We start from the raw sequence: 18,792 nt of genomic DNA on the forward strand, positions 1-18,792 counted from the left end.
ACTCACTTGTACGAATAAATGCCAGGACATGTGTAGGTGGTGTGAATGTGAGGTATAGCCAGAAGCTGTAATACTTTAATAGCCAATCATAGCCAATCCTTCCCAATAGCACTAACACTATAACAGCCAATTGGGACCTTGTTGACAGCCCTATAAGGACCAGCTGAAGGGGAGTCGCCTGATGATTTAAACTGGGTTCTTCCCGTGCTCCATGTTCACTGCAAACTTCAGTCTGAGACGGCCTTCGTTTAAGTCCTTTGTTGTGATGTCATAATGAAGGGGGTTGTACTAAACAAAGTCATCAGCGATTGAATCACCTCTAACAAATAAAGAGTATCAAAGCCAATGACGCATTTTCAAAACGCCGCTTTACCCACGTGTGTTCTGACTCTGGCTCAACCCATCGGTTTCTGGACCAATCAGAACAGTGTGTTTGCATTTCAGAAATTGTTGGGGAGGTCTTCAGATCCAGACTCATTGTTGGGGAGGTCCTGAGATCCAGACTCATTGTTGGGGAGGTCTTCAGATCCAGACTCATCGTTGGGGAGGTCCTGAGATCCAGATTCATTGTTGGGGAGTCCTGAGATCCAGACTAATTGTTGGGGAGGTCTTCAGATCCAGACTCATTGTTGGGGAGGTCCTGAGATCCAGACTCATTGTTGGGGCGGTCTTCAGATCCAGACTCATCGTTGGGGAGGTCTTCAGATCCAGACTCATTGTTGGGGAGGTCCTGAGATCCACACTCATTGTTGGGGAGATCTTCAGATCCAGACTCATTGTTGGGGAGGTTTTCAGATCCAGACTCATTGTTGGGGAGGTCCTGAGATCAGACTCATTGTTGGGGAGGTCTTCAGATCCAGACTCATTGTTGGGGAGGACTTCAGATCCAGACTCATTGTTGGGGAGGTCTTCAGATCCAGACTCATTGTTGGGGAGGTCTTCAGATCCAGACTCATTGTTAGGGAGGTCCTGAGATCCAGACTCATTGTTAGGGAGGTCCTGAGATCCAGACTCATTGTTAGGGAGGTCTTCAGGTCCAGACTAATTGTTGGGGAGGTCCTGAGATCCAGACTCATTGTTGGGGAGGTCCTGAGATCCAGACTCATTGTTGGGGAGGTCCTTAGATCCAGACTCCTTGTTGGGGAGGTCCTCAGATCCAGACTCATTGTTAGGGAGGTCCTGAGATCCAGACTCATTGTTAGGGAGGTCCTGAGATCCAGACTCATTGTTGGGGAGGTCCTTAGATCCAGACTCCTTGTTGGGGAGGTCCTGAGATCCAGACTCATTGTTGGGGAGGTCCTGAGATCCAGACTCATTGTTGGGGAGGTCCTTAGATCCAGACTCCTTGTTGGGGAGGTCCTCAGATCCAGACTCATTGTTAGGGAGGTCCTGAGATCCAGACTCATTGTTAGGGAGGTCCTGAGATCCAGACTCATTGTTGGGGAGGTCCTTAGATCCAGACTCCTTGTTGGGGAGGTCCTCAGATCCAGACTCATTGTTAGGGAGGTCCTGAGATCCAGACTCATTGTTGGGGAGGTCCTGATATCCAGACTCATTGTTGGGGAGGTCCTCAGGTCGAGACTAATTGTTGGGGAGGTCCTGAGATCCAGACTCATTGTTGGGGAGGTCCTGAGATCCAGACTCATTGTTGGGGAGGTCCTTAGATCCAGACTCCTTGTTGGGGAGGTCCTCAGATCCAGACTCATTGTTAGGGAGGTCCTGAGATCCAGACTCACTGTTAGGGAGGTCCTGAGATCCAGACTCATTGTTGGGGAGGTCCTGATATCCAGACTCATTGTTGGGGGGGTCCTCAGATCCAGACTCATTTTTTTATTTTTATTTTTATTTTTTTATTTCACCTTTATTTAACCAGGTAGGCTAGTTGAGAACAAGTTCTCATTTGCAACTGCGACCTGGCCAAGATAAAGCATAGCAGTGTGAACAGACAACACAGAGTTACACATGGAATAAACAATTAACAAGTCAATAACAAAGTAGAAAAAAATGGGCAGTCTATATACAATGTGTGCAAAAGGCATGAGGAGGTAGGCGAATAATACAATTTTGCAGATTAACACTGGGGTGATAAATGATCAGATGGTCATGTACAGGTAGAGATATTGGTGTGCAAAAGAGCAGAAAAGTAAATAAATAAATAAAAAAACAGTATAAAAACAGTATGGGAATGAGGTAGGTGAAAATGGGTGGGCTATTTACCAATAGACTATGTACAGCTGCAGCGATCGGTTAGCTGCTCGGATAGCTGATGTTTGAAGTTGGTGAGGGAGATAAAAGTCTCCAACTTCAGCGATTTTTGCAGTTCGTTCCAGTCACAGGCAGCAGAGTACTGGAACGAAAGGCGGCCAAATGAGGTGTTGGCTTTAGGGATGATCAGTGAGATACACCTGCTGGAGCGTGTGCTACGGATGGGTGTTGCCATCGTGACCAGTGAACTGAGATAAGGCGGAGCTTTACCTAGCATGGACTTGTAGATGACCTGGAGCCAGTGGGTCTGGCGACGAATATGTAGCGAGGGCCAGCCGACTAGAGCATACAAGTCGCAGTGGTGGGTGGTATAAGGTGCTTTGGTGACAAAACGGATGGCACTATGATAGACTGCATCCAGTTTGCTGAGTAGAGTGTTGGAAGCCATTTTGTAGATGACATCGCCGAAATCGAGGATCGGTAGGATAGTCAGTTTTACTAGGGTAAGCTTGGCGGCGTGAGTGAAGGAGGCTTTGTTGCGGAATAGAAAGCCGACTCTTGATTTGGTTTTGATTTGATTTGGAGATGTTTGATGTGAGTCTGGAAGGAGAGTTTGCAGTCTAGCCAGACACCTAGGTACTTATAGATGTCCACATATTCAAGGTCGGAACCATCCAGGGTGGTGATGCTAGTCGGGCATGCGGGTGCAGGCAGCGATCGGTTGAAAAGCATGCATTTGGTTTTACTAGCGTTTAAGAGCAGTTGGAGGCCACGGAAGGAGTGCTGTATGGCATTGAAGCTCGTTTGGAGGTTAGATAGCACAGTGTCCAATGACGGGCCGAAAGTATATAGAATGGTGTCGTCTGCGTAGAGGTGGATCAGGGAATCGCCCGCAGCAAGAGCAACATCATTGATATATACAGAGAAAAGAGTCGGCCCGAGAATTGAACCCTGTGGCACCCCCATAGAGACTGCCAGAGGACCGGACAGCATGCCCTCCGATTTGACACACTGAACTCTGTCTGCAAAGTAATTGGTGAACCAGGCAAGGCAGTCATCCGCGAAACCGAGGCTATTGAGTCTGCCGATAAGAATATGGTGATTGACAGAGTCGAAAGCCTTGGCGAGGTCGATGAAGACGGCTGCACAGTACTGTCTTTTATCGATGGCGGTAATGATATCGTTTAGTACCTTGAGCGTGGCTGAGGTGCACCCGTGACCGGCTCGGAAACCAGATTGCACAGCGGAGAAGGTACGGTGGGATTCGAGATGGTCAGTGACCTGTTTGTTGACTTTGCTTTCGAAGACCTTAGATAGGCAGGGCAGGATGGATATAGGTCTATAGCAGTTTGGGTCCAGGGTGTCTCCCCCTTTGAAGAGGGGGATGACTGCGGCAGCTTTCCAATCCTTGGGGATCTCAGACGATATGAAAGAGAGGTTGAACAGGCTGGTAATAGGGGTTGCGACAATGGCGGCAGATAGTTTCAGAAATAGAGGGTCCAGATTGTCAAGCCCAGCTGATTTGTATGGGTCTAGGTTTTGCAGCTCTTTCAGAACATCTGCTATCTGGATTTGGGTAAAGGAGAACCTGGAGAGGCTTGGGCGAGGAGCTGCGGGGGGGCGGAGCTGTTGGCCGAGGTTGGAGTAGCCAGGCGGAAGGCATGGCCAGCCGTTGAGAAGTGCTTATTGAAGCTTTCGATAATCGTGGATTTATCGGTGGAGACCGTGTTACCTAGCCTCAGTGCAGTGGGCAGCTGGGAGGAGGTGCTCTTGTTCTCCATGGACTTCACAGTGTCCCAGAACTTTTTGGAGTTGGAGCTACAGGATGCAAACTTCTGCCTGAAGAAGCTGGCCTTAGCTTTCCTGACTGACTGCGTGTATTGGTTCCTGACTTCCCTGAACAGTTGCATATCACGGGGGCTATTCGATGCTATTGCAGTCCGCCACAGGATGTTTTTGTGCTGGTCGAGGGCAGTCAGGTCTGGAGTGAACCAAGGGCTGTATCTGTTCTTGGTTCTGCATTTTTTGAACGGAGCATGCTTATCTAAAATGGTGAGGAAGTTACTTTTAAAGAATGACCAGGCATCCTCAACTGACGGGATGAGGTCAATGTCCTTCCAGGATACCCGGGCCAGGTCGATTAGAAAGGCCTGCTCACAGAAGTGTTTTAGGGCGCGTTTGACAGTGATGAGGGGTGGTCGTTTGACTGCGGCTCCGTGGCGGATACAGGCAATGAGGCAGTGATCGCTGAGATCCTGGTTGAAGACAGCGGAGGTGTATTTGGAGGGACCAGTTGGTCAGGATGACGTCTATGAGGGTGCCCTTGTTTACAGAGTTAGGGTTGTACCTGGTGGGTTCCTTGATGATTTGAGTGAGATTGAGGGCATCTAGCTTACATTGTAGGACTGCTGGGGTGTTAAGCATATCCCAGTTTAGGTCACCTAACAGAACAAACTCTGAAGCTAGATGGGGGGCGATCAATTCACAAATGGTGTCCAGGGCACAGCTGGGAGCTGAGGGTGGCCGGTAGCAGGCGGCAACAGTGAGAGACTTATTTCTGGAGAGGGTAATTTTCAAAATTAGTAGTTCGAACTGTTTGGGTATGGACCTGGAAAGTATGACATTACTTTGCAGGCTATCTCTGCAGTAGACTGCAACTCCGCCCCCTTTGGTAGGGGGCATTGTTGGGGAGGTCCTGAGATCCAGACTCATAGCTGGGGAGGTCCTGAGATCCAGACTCATAGCTGGGGAGGTCTTCAGATCCAGACTCATTGAGGAGAAGAAACTACGGTCTGTGGGCAAGGAGTTTGGGTAGCCAGGCAAGAAGGGGACTGGATGGTGATACTGAAATCTGCTGGTTAACAATAAGACAGACCTGCTGGTTAACAATAAGACAGACCTGCTGGTTAACAATAAGACAGAGACCTGCTGGTTAACAATAAGACTGAGACCTGCTGGTTAACAATAAGACTGAGACCTGCTGGTTAACAATAAGACTGAGACCTGCTGGTTAACAATAAGACTGAGACCTGCTGGTTAACAATAAGACTGAGACCTGCTGGTTAACAATAAGACTGAGACCTGCTGGTTAACAATAAGACTGAGACCTGCTGGTTAACAATAAGACTGAGACCTGCTGGTTAACAATAAGACTGAGACCTGCTGGTTAACAATAAGACTGAGACCTGCTGGTTAACAATAAGACTGAGACCTGCTGGTTAACAATAAGACAGACCTGCTGGTTAACAATAAGACTGAGACCTGCTGGTTAACAATAAGACTGAGACCTGCTGGTTAACAATAAGACTGAGACCTGCTGGTTAACAATAAGACTGAGACCTGCTGGTTAACAATAAGACTGAGACCTGCTGGTTAACAATAAGACAGACCTGCTGGTTAACAATAAGACTGAGACCTGCTGGTTAACAATAAGACTGAGACCTGCTGGTTAACAATAAGACTGAGACCTGCTGGTTAACAATAAGACTGAGACCTGCTGGTTAACAATAAGACTGAGACCTGCTGGTTAACAATAAGACTGAGACCTGCTGGTTAACAATAAGACTGAGACCTGCTGGTTAACAATAAGACTGAGACCTGCTGGTTAACAATAAGACTGAGACCTGCTGGTTAACAATAAGACTGAGACCTGCTGGTTAACAATAAGACTGAGACCTGCTGGTTAACAATAAGACTGAGACCTGCTGGTTAACAATAAGACAGACCTGCTGGTTAACAATAAGACTGAGACCTGCTGGTTAACAATAAGACTGAGACCTGCTGGTTAACAATAAGACTGAGACCTGCTGGTTAACAATAAGACAGACCTGCTGGTTAACAATAAGACTGAGACCTGCTGGTTAACAATAAGACTGAGACCTGCTGGTTAACAATAAGACTGAGACCTGCTGGTTAACAATAAGACTGAGACCTGCTGGTTAACAATCACTTGACCTCACAATGACAGTCAGGACTTCCAGATGCTGCTAGAGGAGATGAGTCACTGTTCTGTTACCTCCCCCAGACAAAGAGAAATAAACACACACACACACACACAGCCACGAACACACACACAGGGACACACACACACACACACACACAGAGCCACAAACACAAACACACACAGGCACACACACACACACACACACACACACACACACACAAAGAGTGTAATGTCTAGTGGTCCTCATAGCAAGAGGCTCTCCTCTCCCTAATGGTCCTGTAGCAGCAGGAGAGAAGGCTGCTGTACCACATGCTAATAGTATTACCATATCTATTACTACCCTACTGAAGAGACACTTCCCATTGATTCATTGATTTACAGCACTCTGAAAAACCCTGCGCTGCTCAAAACTCAAATAAATACTGCAAGATGATTCTCCTCTCTGGCTCTATAAACCCATGGAAGCACAGAATGCTCATAAAGATAAACACATCTTACAGTCATATTTGATAGCGTGAAAGCGACGCAATATAGGATGTATTATTATCAGGAAACATATGAAAGGAATAGGACACTCACACTGAATGTAAAATAGACATATGTAAACTACAGTATGTAAACTAACTACAGTATGTAAACTACAGTGTGTTAACTACCGTATGTAAACTAACTACAGTATGTAAACTACAGTGTGTTAACTACCGTATGTAAACTAACTACCGTATGTAAACTACAGTGTGTTAACTACCGTATGTAAACTACAGTGTGTTAACTACAGTGTGTAAACTACCGTATGTAAACTAACTACAGTATGTAAACTACAGTATGTAAACTACAGTGTGGTAACTACAGTGTGTTAACTACCGTATGTACACTAACTACCGTATGTAAACTAACTACCGTATGTAAACTACAGTATGTAAACTACAGTGTGTTAACTACCGTATGTAAACTAACTACAGTATGTAAACTAACTACCGTATGTAAACTAACTACCGTATGTAAACTACAGTATGTAAACTACAGTGTGTTAACTACCGTATGTAAACTAACTACAGTATGTAAACTAACTACCGTATGTAAACTACAGTATGTAAACTACAGTGTGTTAACTACCGTATGTAAACTAACTACAGTATGTAAACTACAGTGTGTTAACTACCGTATGTAAACTACAGTGTGTTTACTACAGTGTGTTAACTACCGTATGTAAACTAACTACAGTATGTAAACTACAGTGTGTTAACTACCGTATGTAAACTAACTACAGTATGTAAACTACAGTGTGTTAACTACAGTGTGTTAACTATCATATGCAAACTAACTACAGTATGTAAACTACAGTATGTAAACTACAGTGTGTTAACTACAGTGTGTTAACTACCGTATGTAAACTAACTACCGTATGTAAACTACAGTGTGTTAACTACCGTATGTAAACTAACTACAGTATGTAAACTACAGTGTGTTAACTACCGTATGTAAACTAACTACAGTATGTAAACTACAGTGTGTTAACTATCATATGTAAACTAACTACCGTATGTAAACTACAGTGTGTTAACTACAGTGTGTTAACTACCGTATGTAAACTAACTACAGTATGTAAACTACAGTGTGTAAACTACAGTGTGTTAACTACCATATGTAAACTAACTACAGTATGTAAACTACAGTGTGTAAACTACAGTGTGTTAACTACCGTATGTAAACAAACTACAGTATGTAAACTACAGTGTGTTAACTACCGTATGTAAACTAACTACCGTATGTAAACTACAGTGTGTTAACTACCGTATGTAAACTAACTACAGTATGTAAACTACAGTGTGTTAACTACTGTATGTAAACTACCGTATGTAAACTACAGTATGTCAACTACAGTGTGTAAAATACAGTGTGTAAAATACAGTGTGTAAACTACAGTATGTAAACTAATTACAATATGTACACTACAACGTGTTAACTACCGTATGTAAACTACAGTATGTAAACTAGTGTGTAAACTACAGTGTGTAAACTAACTACAGTATGTAAACTACAGTGTGTAAACTAACTACAGTGTGTATACTACCGTGTGTAAACTACAGTGTGTAAACTACAGTGTGTAAACTACAGTGTGTAAACTAACTACAGTGTGTAAACTACAGTGTGTAAACTAACTACAGTATGTAAACTACAGTGTGTTAACTACCATATGTAAACGAACTACCGTATGTAAACTACAGTATGTAAACTACAGTGTGTTAACTACAGTGTGTTAACTACCGTATGTAAACTAATTACCGTATGTAAACTACAGTATGTAAACGACAGTGTGTTAACTACAGTGTGTAAACTAACTACCGTATGTAAACTACAGTATGTAAACTACAGTGTGTTAACTACCGTATGTAAACGAACTACAGTATGTAAACTACAGTGTGTTAACTACCGTATGTAAACTAACTACCGTATGTAAACTGCAGTATGTAAACTACAGTGTGTTAACTACCGTATGTAAACTAACTACAGTGTGTAAACTACAGTGTGTAAACTACAGTGTGTAAACTACAGTGTGTAAACTAACTACAGTATGTAAACTACAGTGTGTTAACTACCATATGTAAACTAACTACCGTATGTAAACTACAGTATGTAAACTACAGTGTGTTAACTACAGTGTGTTAACTACCGTATGTAAACTAATTACCGTATGTAAACTACAGTATGTAAACGACAGTGTGTTAACTACAGTGTGTTAACTACCGTATGTAAACTAACTACCGTATGTAAACTACAGTATGTAAACTACAGTGTGTTAACTACCGTATGTAAACAAACTACAGTATGTAAACTACAGTGTGTTAACTACCGTATGTAAACTAACTACCGTATGTAAACTGCAGTATGTAAACTACAGTGTGTTAACTACCGTATGTAAACTACAGTATGTAAACTACAGTGTGTTAACTACCGTATGTAAACTAACTACCGTATGTAAACTACAGTGTGTAAACTACAGTGTGTAAACTACAGTACGTAAACTACAGTATGTAAACTACAGTATGTAAACTACAGTGTGTAAACTACAGTATGTAAACTACAGTGTGTAAACTACAGTGTGTAAACTACAGTACGTAAACTACAGTATGTAAACTACAGTATGTAAACTACAGTGTTTAAACTACAGTATGTAAACTACAGTGTGTAAACTACAGTGTGTAAACTACAGTATGTAAACTACAGTGTGTAAACTACAGTATGTAAACTACAGTGTGTAAACTACAGTATGTAAACTAATTACAATATGTACACTACAGCGTGTTAACTACAGTATGTAAACTACAGTGTGTAAACTACAGTGTGTAAACTAACTACAGTATGTAAACTACAGTGTGTAAACTAACTACAGTGTGTAAATGAACTACAGTGTGTAAACTACAGTATGTAAACTACAGTGTGTAAACTAACTACAGTGTGTAAACTACAGTGTGTTAACTACCGTATGTAAACTACAGTGTGTAAACTAACTAAAGTATGTAAACTACAGTGTGTAAACTAACTAAAGTATGTCAACTACAGTGTGTTAACTACCGTATGTAAACTACAGTGTGTAAACTACAGTGTGTAAACTACAGTGTGTAAACTAACTACCGTATGTAAACTACAGTATGTAAACTACAGTGTGTAAACTACAGTGTGTAAACTACAGTGTGTAAACTAACTACCCTATGTAAACTACAGTGTGTAAACTACAGTGTGTAAACTACAGTGTATAAACTACAGTCCTACTCGACCTTTATCTACATATCTCTATACTGATTGATCCTGATTGGTTGACTGATCCCATAGGGCTCTGGTCTGTTCTCTACACTGATTGGTAGAGTGATCCTATAGGGCTCTGGTCTGTTCTCTACACTGATTGGTAGAGTGATCCCATTGGGCTCTGGTCTGTTCTCTATACTGATTGGTAGAGTGATCCCATAGGGCTCTGGTCTGTTCTCTACACTGATTGGTAGAGTGATCCCATAGGGCTCTGGTCTGTTCTCTACACTGATTGGTAGAGTGATCCCATTGGGCTCTGGTCTGTTCTCTATACTGATTGGTAGAGTGATCCCATAGGGCTCTGGTCTGTTCTCTATACTGGTTGGTAGAGTGATCCCATAGGGCTCTGGTGGAGGAAAGTCATATTACTGTGGCTGATATAATTCAATGAGACACGTACAGCACGCGCAGACATATTATTAGAATGGTGTGTGTGTGTTTGAGGACAGAGTTTGTGTGTGTGGGGGGGGCTTCGGTGTGTGTGTGTGGGGGGGGCTTCGGTGGAACACTACTGTTAGCCCTGACACACACACACACTCAAACCGTTAGCTCACGACACACACACACACGTACCAATGTGACCAATATAAAGACAATCTAAGCAATTATGTGAAAATGAACAGAGCACAGTCTAGCAATCACTCTACACCCTACATCCTGCTGGGTCTCCTACATCCTGCTGGGTCTCCTACATCCTGCTGGGTCTCCTACATCCTGCTGGGTCTCCTACATCCTGCTGGGTCTCCTACATCCTGCTGGGTCTCCTACATCCTGCTGGGTCAGCTACATCCTGCTGGGTCTCCTACATCCTGCTGGGTCTCCTACATCCTGCTGGGTCTCCTACATCCTGCTGGGTCTCCTACATCCTGCTGGGTCTCCTACATCCTGCTGGGTCTCCTACATCCTGCTGGGTCTCCTACACCCTGCTGGGTCTACTACATCCTGCTGGGTCAATGTGTGCAAAAGGCATGAGGAGGTAGGCGAATAATTACAATTTTGCAGATTAACACTGGAGTGATAAATGATCAGATGGTCATGTACAGGTAGAGATATTGGTGTGCAAAAGAGCAGAAAAGTAAATAAATAAAAACAGTATAAAAACAGTATGGGAATGAGGTAGGTGAAAATGGGTGGGCTATTTACCAATAGACTATGTACAGCTGCAGCGATTGGTTAGCTGCTCAGATAGCTGATGTTTGAAGTTGGTGAGGGAGATAAAAGTCTCCAACTTCAGCGATTTTTGCAGTTCGTTCCAGTCACAGGCAGGGGAGTACTGGAACGAAAGGCGGCCAAATGAGGTGTTGGCTTTAGGGATGATCAGTGAGATACACCTGCTGGAGCGCGTGCTACGGATGGGTGTTGCCATCGTGACCAGTGAACTGAGATAAGGCGGAGCTTTACCTAGCATGGACTTTACATTTACATTTATGGACTTGTAGATAACCTGGAGCCAGTGGGTCTGGCGACGAATATGTAGCGAGGGCCAGCCGACTAGAGCATACAAGTCACAGTGGTGGGTGGTATAAGGTGCTTTAGTGACAAAACGGATGGCACTGTGATAGACTGCATCCAGTTTGCTGAGTAGAGTGTTGGAAGCCATTTTGTAGATGACATCGCCGAAGTCGAGGATCGGTAGGATAGTCAGTTTTAGTAGGGTAAGCTTGGCGGCGTGAGTGAAGGAGGCTTTGTTGCGGAATATAAAGCCGACTCTTGATTTGATTTTCGATTGGAGATGTTTGATATGAGTCTGGAAGGAGAGTTTGCAGTCTAGCCAGACACCTAGGTACTTATAGATGTCCACATATTCAAGGTCGGAACCATCCAGGGTGGTGATGCTAGTCGGGCATGCGGGTGCAGGCAGCGATCGGTTGAAAAGCATGCATTTGGTTTTACTAGCGTTTAAGAGCAGTTGGAGGCCACGGAAGGAGTGCTGTATGGCATTGAAGCTCGTTTGGAGGTTAGATAGCACAGTGTCCAATGACGGGCCGAAAGTATATAGAATGGTGTCGTCTGCGTTCAGGGAATCGCCCGCAGCAAGAGCAACATCATTGATATATACAGAGAAAAGAGTCGGCCCGAGAATTGAACCCTGTGGCACCCCCATAGAGACTGCCAGAGGACCGGACAGCATGCCCTCCGATTTGACACACTGAACTCTGTCTGCAAAGTAATTGGTGAACCAGGCAAGGCAGTCATCCGAAAAACCGAGGCTACTGAGTCTGCCGATAAGAATATGGTGATTGACAGAGACGAAAGCCTTGGCGAGGTCGATGAAGACGGCTGCACAGTACTGTCTTTTATCGATGGCGGTTATGATATCGTTTAGTACCTTGAGTGTGGCTGAGGTGCACCCGTGACCGTCTCGGAAACCAGATTGCACAGCGGAGAAGGTACGGTGGGATTCGAGATGGTCAGTGACCTGTTTGTTGACTTGGCTTTCGAAGACCTTAGATAGGCAGGGCAGGATGTATATAGGTCTATAACAGTTTGGGTCCAGGGTGTCTCCCCCTTTGAAGAGGGGGATGACTGCGGCAGCTTTCCAATCCTTGGGGATCTCAGACGATATGAAAGAGAGTTTGGCGGCGACAATGGCGGCGGATAGTTTCAGAAATAGAGGGTCCAGATTGTCAAGCCCAGCTGATTTGTACGGGTCCAGGTTTTGCAGCTCTTTCAGAACATCTGCTATCTTGATTTGGGTAAAGGAGAACCTGGAGAGGCTTGGGCGAGGAGCTGCGGGGAGGGCGGAGCTGTTGGCCGAGGTTGGAGTAGCCAGGCGGAAGGCATGGCCAGCCGTTGAGAAATGCTTATTGAAGTTTTCGATCATCATGGATTTATCGGTGGAGACCGTGTTACCTAGCCTCGGTGCAGTGGGCAGCTGGGAGGAGGTGCTCTTGTTCTCCATGGACTTCACAGTGTCCCAGAACTTTTTGGAGTTGGAGCTACAGGATGCAAACTTCTGCCTGAAGAAGCTGGCCTTAGCTTTCCTGACTGACTGCGTGTATTGGTTCCTGACTTCCCTGAACAGTTGCATATCACGGGGGCTATTCGATGCTATTGCAGTCCGCCACAGGATGTTTTTGTGCTGGTCGAGGGCAGTCAGGTCTGGAGTGAACCAAGGGCTGTATCTGTTCTTGGTTCTGCATTTTTTGAACGGAGCATGCTTATCTAAAATGGTGAGGAAGTTACTTTTAAAGAATGACCAGGCATCCTCAACTGCATCCTCAACTGACGGGTCTCCTACATCCTGCTGGGTCCTACATCCTGCTGGGTCTCCTACATCCTACTGGGTCTCCTACATCCTGCTGGGTCATCTACATCCTGCTGGGTCTCCTACATCCTGCTGGGTCTCCTACATCCTGCTGGGTCTCCTACATCCTGCTGGGTCTCCTACATCCTGCTGGGTCTCCTACATCCTGTTGGGCCTCCTACATCCTGCTGGGTCTTCTACATCCTGCTGGGTCTTCTACATCCTGCTGGGTCTCCTACATCCTGCTGGGTCTCCTACATCCTGCTGGGTCTCCTACATCCTGCTGGGTCTCCTACATCCTGCTGGGTGTAGTTACAACAGAAAGAGGTCTGGTCTTCCACAGACGGATGAATCTAGTTTCAACAGAAAGAGGTCTGGTCTTCCACAGACTGATGAATCTAGTTTCAACAGAAAGAGGTCTGGTCTTCTACAGACTGATGAATCTAGTTACAACAGAAAGAGGTCTGGTCTTCTACAGACTGATGAATCTAGTTTCAACAGAAAGAGGTCTGGTCTTCCACAGACTGATGAATCTAGTTTCAACAGAAAGAGGTCTGGTCTTCTACAGACTGATGAATCTAGTTTCAACAGAAAGAGGTCTGGTCTTCTACAGACTGGTGAATCTAGTTACAACAGAAAGAGGTCTGGTCTTCTACAGACTGATGAATCTAGTTACAACAGAAAGAGGTCTGGTCTTCCACAGACTGATGAATCTAGTTTCAACAGAAAGAGGTCTGGTCTTCTACAGACTGATGAATCTAGTTACAACAGAAAGAGGTCTGGTCTTCTACAGACTGATGAATCTAGTTTCAACAGAAAGAGGTCTGGTCTTCTACAGACTGATGAATCTAGTTTCAACAGAAAGAGGCCTTGCACAGTAACTAGGTAATTGCAAATAGAAAATTAACTGGAAAAAAACATCACAACAGTAAATCCAATCCCAGAAAAAACATCTCATATAAAGCATTATGGCTGTGCGTGTGTGTGTGTGTGTGTGTGTGTGTGTGTGTGTGTGTGTGTGTGTGTGTGTATATGAATGCATGAGTGTGTGTATGTGTGCGTGTGTGTCTGATTGTGTGTCTGATTGTGTGTGTGTGTGTGTGTGTGTGTGTGTGTGTGTGTGTGTGTGTGTGTATATGAATGCATGAGTGTGTGTGTGTGCGTGTGTGTCTGATTGTGTGTCTGATTGTGTGTGTGTGTGTGTGTGTGTGTGTGTATATGAATGCATGAGTGTGTGTGTGTGCGTGTGTGTCTGATTGTGTGTCTGAGTGTCTGATTGTGTGTGTGTGTGTGTGTGTGTGTGTGTGTGTGTGTGTGTGTGTGTGTGTGTGTGTGTATATGAATGCATGAGTGTGTGTGTGTGTGTGTGTGTGTGTGTGTGTGTGTGTGTGTATGAATGGATGTGTGTGTGTGTGTGTGTGTGTGTGTGTGTGTGTGTGTGTGTGTGTGTGTGTGTGTGTGTATGAATGGATGAGTGTGTGTGTGTGTGTGTGTGTGTGTGTGTGTGTGTGTGTGTGTGTGTGTGTGTGTGTGTGTGTGTGTGTGTGTGTGTGTGTATGAATGGATGAGTGTGTGTGTGGCTAGGAGTCAGTGAGTATTAGCAGTGATGGGGGATCCAGAGGAGAGAGAAGGAGGGAAATCAATACTCCATTTAAAAGTCAGCTCCAGACCAATCTACAGCAGGCCGCCGTTCCAAGCATCTTAACACACACATAGTGTTGGACCTTCATTAAATCTGCTCCTACAATAATCTCCTCTGACCCAACGAAAGGTGGAAGAGAGAGGGAGAGAACAGGGGAGGGAGATAGGGAGAGAGACTGGGGTGGGTGGAGAGAGAGAGACTGGGGTGGGTGGAGAGAGAGAGACTGGGGTGGGGGGGATAGAGAGAGAGACTGGGGTGGGTGGAGAGAGAGGGAGAGAGAGAGAGAGAGAGAGAGTGGGGTGGGGTGGGGGGGGATAGAGATAGAGAGAGAGAGAGATAGAGAGAGAGAGAGAGAGAGAGAGAGAGAGAGAGAGAGAGAGAGGGAGAAGTGCCATACATATATATATATATATATATATATATATATTTTACTCTGCAGTATTTGTGGATACTTTTTTATTTTTATGAAATTGCACTTAACACTGGATCACCTCTTCGGTACCTGCAAGGACAAAGTTTCAGCTCTCAACTGAGTCATTTCCTGATTGGTCTAAAATAGACTGATGGCAGCCTGCTGCTGACCAGAGGCTCTTTTCTAAACTAGTGCACTACAAAGGGAATAGAATTCCATTTGGGATGCAGACGACTGGTCACACTGAAGATGTAACGGAGCAACTTCTAAACGTCTGTTTTTTCATTCCGATCTCTCCAAAAAAGAACAACAACAACAATGTCCATGAGAAAAACAGCTCATTGTCCTGTCAGTGTCTCTGAACGGGGACAACAGCTCATTGTCCTGTCAGTGTCTCTGAAAGGGGACAACAGCTCATTGTCCTGTCAGTGTCTCTGAACGGGGACAACAGCTCATTGTTCTGTCAGTGTCTCTGAATGGGGACAACAGCTCATTGTTCTGTCAGTGTCTCTGAACGGGGATAACAGCTCATTGTTCTGTCAGTGTCTCTGAACGGGGACAACAGCTCATTGTTCTGTCAGTGTCTCTGAACGGGGACAACAGCTCATTGTTCTGTCAGTGTCTCTGAATGGGGACAACAGCTCATTGTTCTGTCAGTGTCTCTGAACGGGGACAACAGCTCATTGTTCTGTCAGTGTCTCTGAACGGGGACAACAGCTCATTGTCCTGTCAGTGTCTCTGAACGGGGACAACAGCTCATTGTTCTGTCAGTGTCTCTGAACGGGGACAACAGCTCATTGTTCTGTCAGTGTCTCTGAACGGGGACAACAGCTCATTGTTCTGTCAGTGTCTCTGAACGGGGACAACAGCTCATTGTTCTGTCAGTGTCTCTGAACGGGGACAACAGCTCATTGTTCTGTCAGTGTCTCTGAACGGGGACAACAGCTCATTGTCCTGTCAGTGTCTCTGAACGGGGACAACAGCTCATTGTTCTGTCAGTGTCTCTGAACGGGGACAACAGCTCATTGTCCTGTCAGTGTCTCTGAACGGGACAACAGCTCATTGTTCTGTCAGTGTCTCTGAACGGGGACAACAGCTCATTGTCCTGTCAGTGTCTCTGAACGGGGACAACAGCTCATTGTCCTGTCAGTGTCTCTGAACGGGACAACAGCTCATTGTTCTGTCAGTGTCTCTGAACGGGGACAACAGCTCATTGTTCTGTCAGTGTCTCTGAACGGGACAACAGCTCATTGTTCTGTCAGTGTCTCTGAACGGGACAACAGCTCATTGTTCTGTCAGTGTCTCTGAACGGGGACAACAGCTCATTGTTCTGTCAGTGTCTCTGAACGGGGACAACAGCTCATTGTCCTGTCAGTGTCTCTGAAAGGGGACAACAGCTCATTGTTCTGTCAGTGTCTCTGAACGGGGACAACAGCTCATTGTCCTGTTAGTGTCTCTGAACGGGGACAACAGCTCATTGTTCTGTCAGTGTCTCTGAACGGGGACAACAGCTCATTGTCCTGTCAGTGTCTATGAACGGGGACAACAGCTCATTGTCCTGTCAGTGTCTCTGAACGGGGACAACAGCTCATTGTCCTGTCAGTGTCTCTGAACGGGGACAACAGCTCATTGTCCTGTCAGTGTCTCTGAACGGGGACAACAGCTCATTGTCCTGTCAGTGTCTCTGAACGGGGACAACAGCTCATTGTCCTGTCAGTGTCTCTGAACGGGGACAACAGCTCATTGTCCTGTCAGTGTCTCTGAACGGGGACAACAGCTCATTGTTCTGTCAGTGTCTCTGAATGGGGACAACAGCTCATTGTTCTGTCAGTGTCTCTGAACGGGGACAACAGCTCATTGTCCTGTCAGTGTCTATGAACGGGGACAACAGCTCATTGTCCTGTCAGTGTCTCTGAACGGGGACAACAGCTCATTGTCCTGTCAGTGTCTCTGAACGGGGACAACAGCTCATTGTTCTGTCAGTGTCTCTGAACGGGGACAACAGCTTTCTTCAATGCTGATGAGTTTCTTGGAAAAACCCCTCAGAGAAACTCTTAATCAGAGACTGTTTTCATAGAAGAAACTGTGAAAATCTGTGTGTTCTTTCCAGAGGCGCCATGCAGGAATCCATTTACCCATCCTACATTATCTACCTCCACCTCTCTGCATCCTACATTATCTACCTCCACCTCCTACACTATCTACCTCTACCTCTCTGCATCTACATTATCTACCTCCACCTCCTACACTATCTACCTCTACCTCTCTACATCCTACATTATCTACCTCTACCTCTCTGCATCCTACATTATCTACCTCTACCTCTCTGCATCCTACATGATCTACCTCTACCTCTCTGCATCCTACATGATCTACCTCTACCTCTCTGCATCCTACATGATCTACCTCCACCTCTCTGCATCCTACATTATCTACCTCTACGTCCTACAATATCTACCTCTACCTCTCTGCATCCTACATTATCTACCTCTACCTCTCTGCATCCTACATTATCTACCTCTACCTCTCTGCATCCTACATTATCTACCTCTACGTCCTACAATATCTACCTCTACCTCTCTGCATCCTACATTATCTACCTCTACCTCTCTGCATCCTACATTATCTACCTCCACCTCCTACACTATCTACCTCTACCTCTCTGCATCCTACATTATCTACCTCTACCTCTCTGCATCCTACATGATCTACCTCCACCTCTCTGCATCCTACATGATCTACCTCCACCTCTCTGTATCCTACATTATCTACCTCCACCTCTCTGCATCCTTGCATCCTACATTATCTACCTCTACCTCTCTGCATCCTACATTATCTACCTCTACCTCTCTGCATCCTACATTATCTACCTCTACCTCTCTGTATCCTACATTATCTACCTCTACCTCTCTGCATCCTACATTATCTACCTCCACCTCTCTGCATCCTACATTATCTACCTCCACCTCTCTGCATCCTTGCATCCTACATTATCTACCTCTACCTCTCTGCATCCTACATTATCTACCTCTACATTATCTACCTCTACCTCTCTGCATCCTACATTATCTACCTCTACCTCTCTGCATCCTACATTATCTACCTCCACCTCTCTGCATCCTACATTATCTACCTCCACCTCTCTGCATCCTTGCATCCTACATTATCTACCTCTACCTCTCTGCATCCTACATGATCTACCTCTACCTCTCTGCATCCTACATTATCTACCTCTACCTCTCTGTATCATACATTATCTACCTCTACCTCTCTGCATCCTACATTATCTTCCTCTACCTCTCTGCATCCTACATTATCTACCTCTACCTCTCTGCATCCTACATTATCTACCTCTACCTCTCTGCATCCTACATTATCTACCTCTACCTCTCTGTATCCTACATTATCTACCTCAACCTCTCTGCATCCTACATTATCAACATCTACCTCTCTGCATCCTAAATGGCACCATTTTCCCTATGTAGTGCACTACTTTTCACCATAACCCTATGGCCTCAATGGCACCTTATTCCCTA

General features: G+C 45.1%; 1 protein-coding gene across 1 annotated transcript in view; it reads right to left on the minus strand.

Moving 5' to 3' along the window:
* LOC135570690 (utrophin-like) overlaps positions 1-18,792 on the minus strand; it is a gene marked incomplete at its 3' end in the record, with an annotated part of 143,607 nt that overhangs the window by 54,249 nt on the left and 70,566 nt on the right. The window lies entirely within an intron of this gene.

This window comes from Oncorhynchus nerka, unplaced genomic scaffold, assembly GCF_034236695.1.
Source record: "Oncorhynchus nerka isolate Pitt River unplaced genomic scaffold, Oner_Uvic_2.0 unplaced_scaffold_935, whole genome shotgun sequence".
Lineage (NCBI taxonomy): Eukaryota > Metazoa > Chordata > Actinopteri > Salmoniformes > Salmonidae > Oncorhynchus > Oncorhynchus nerka.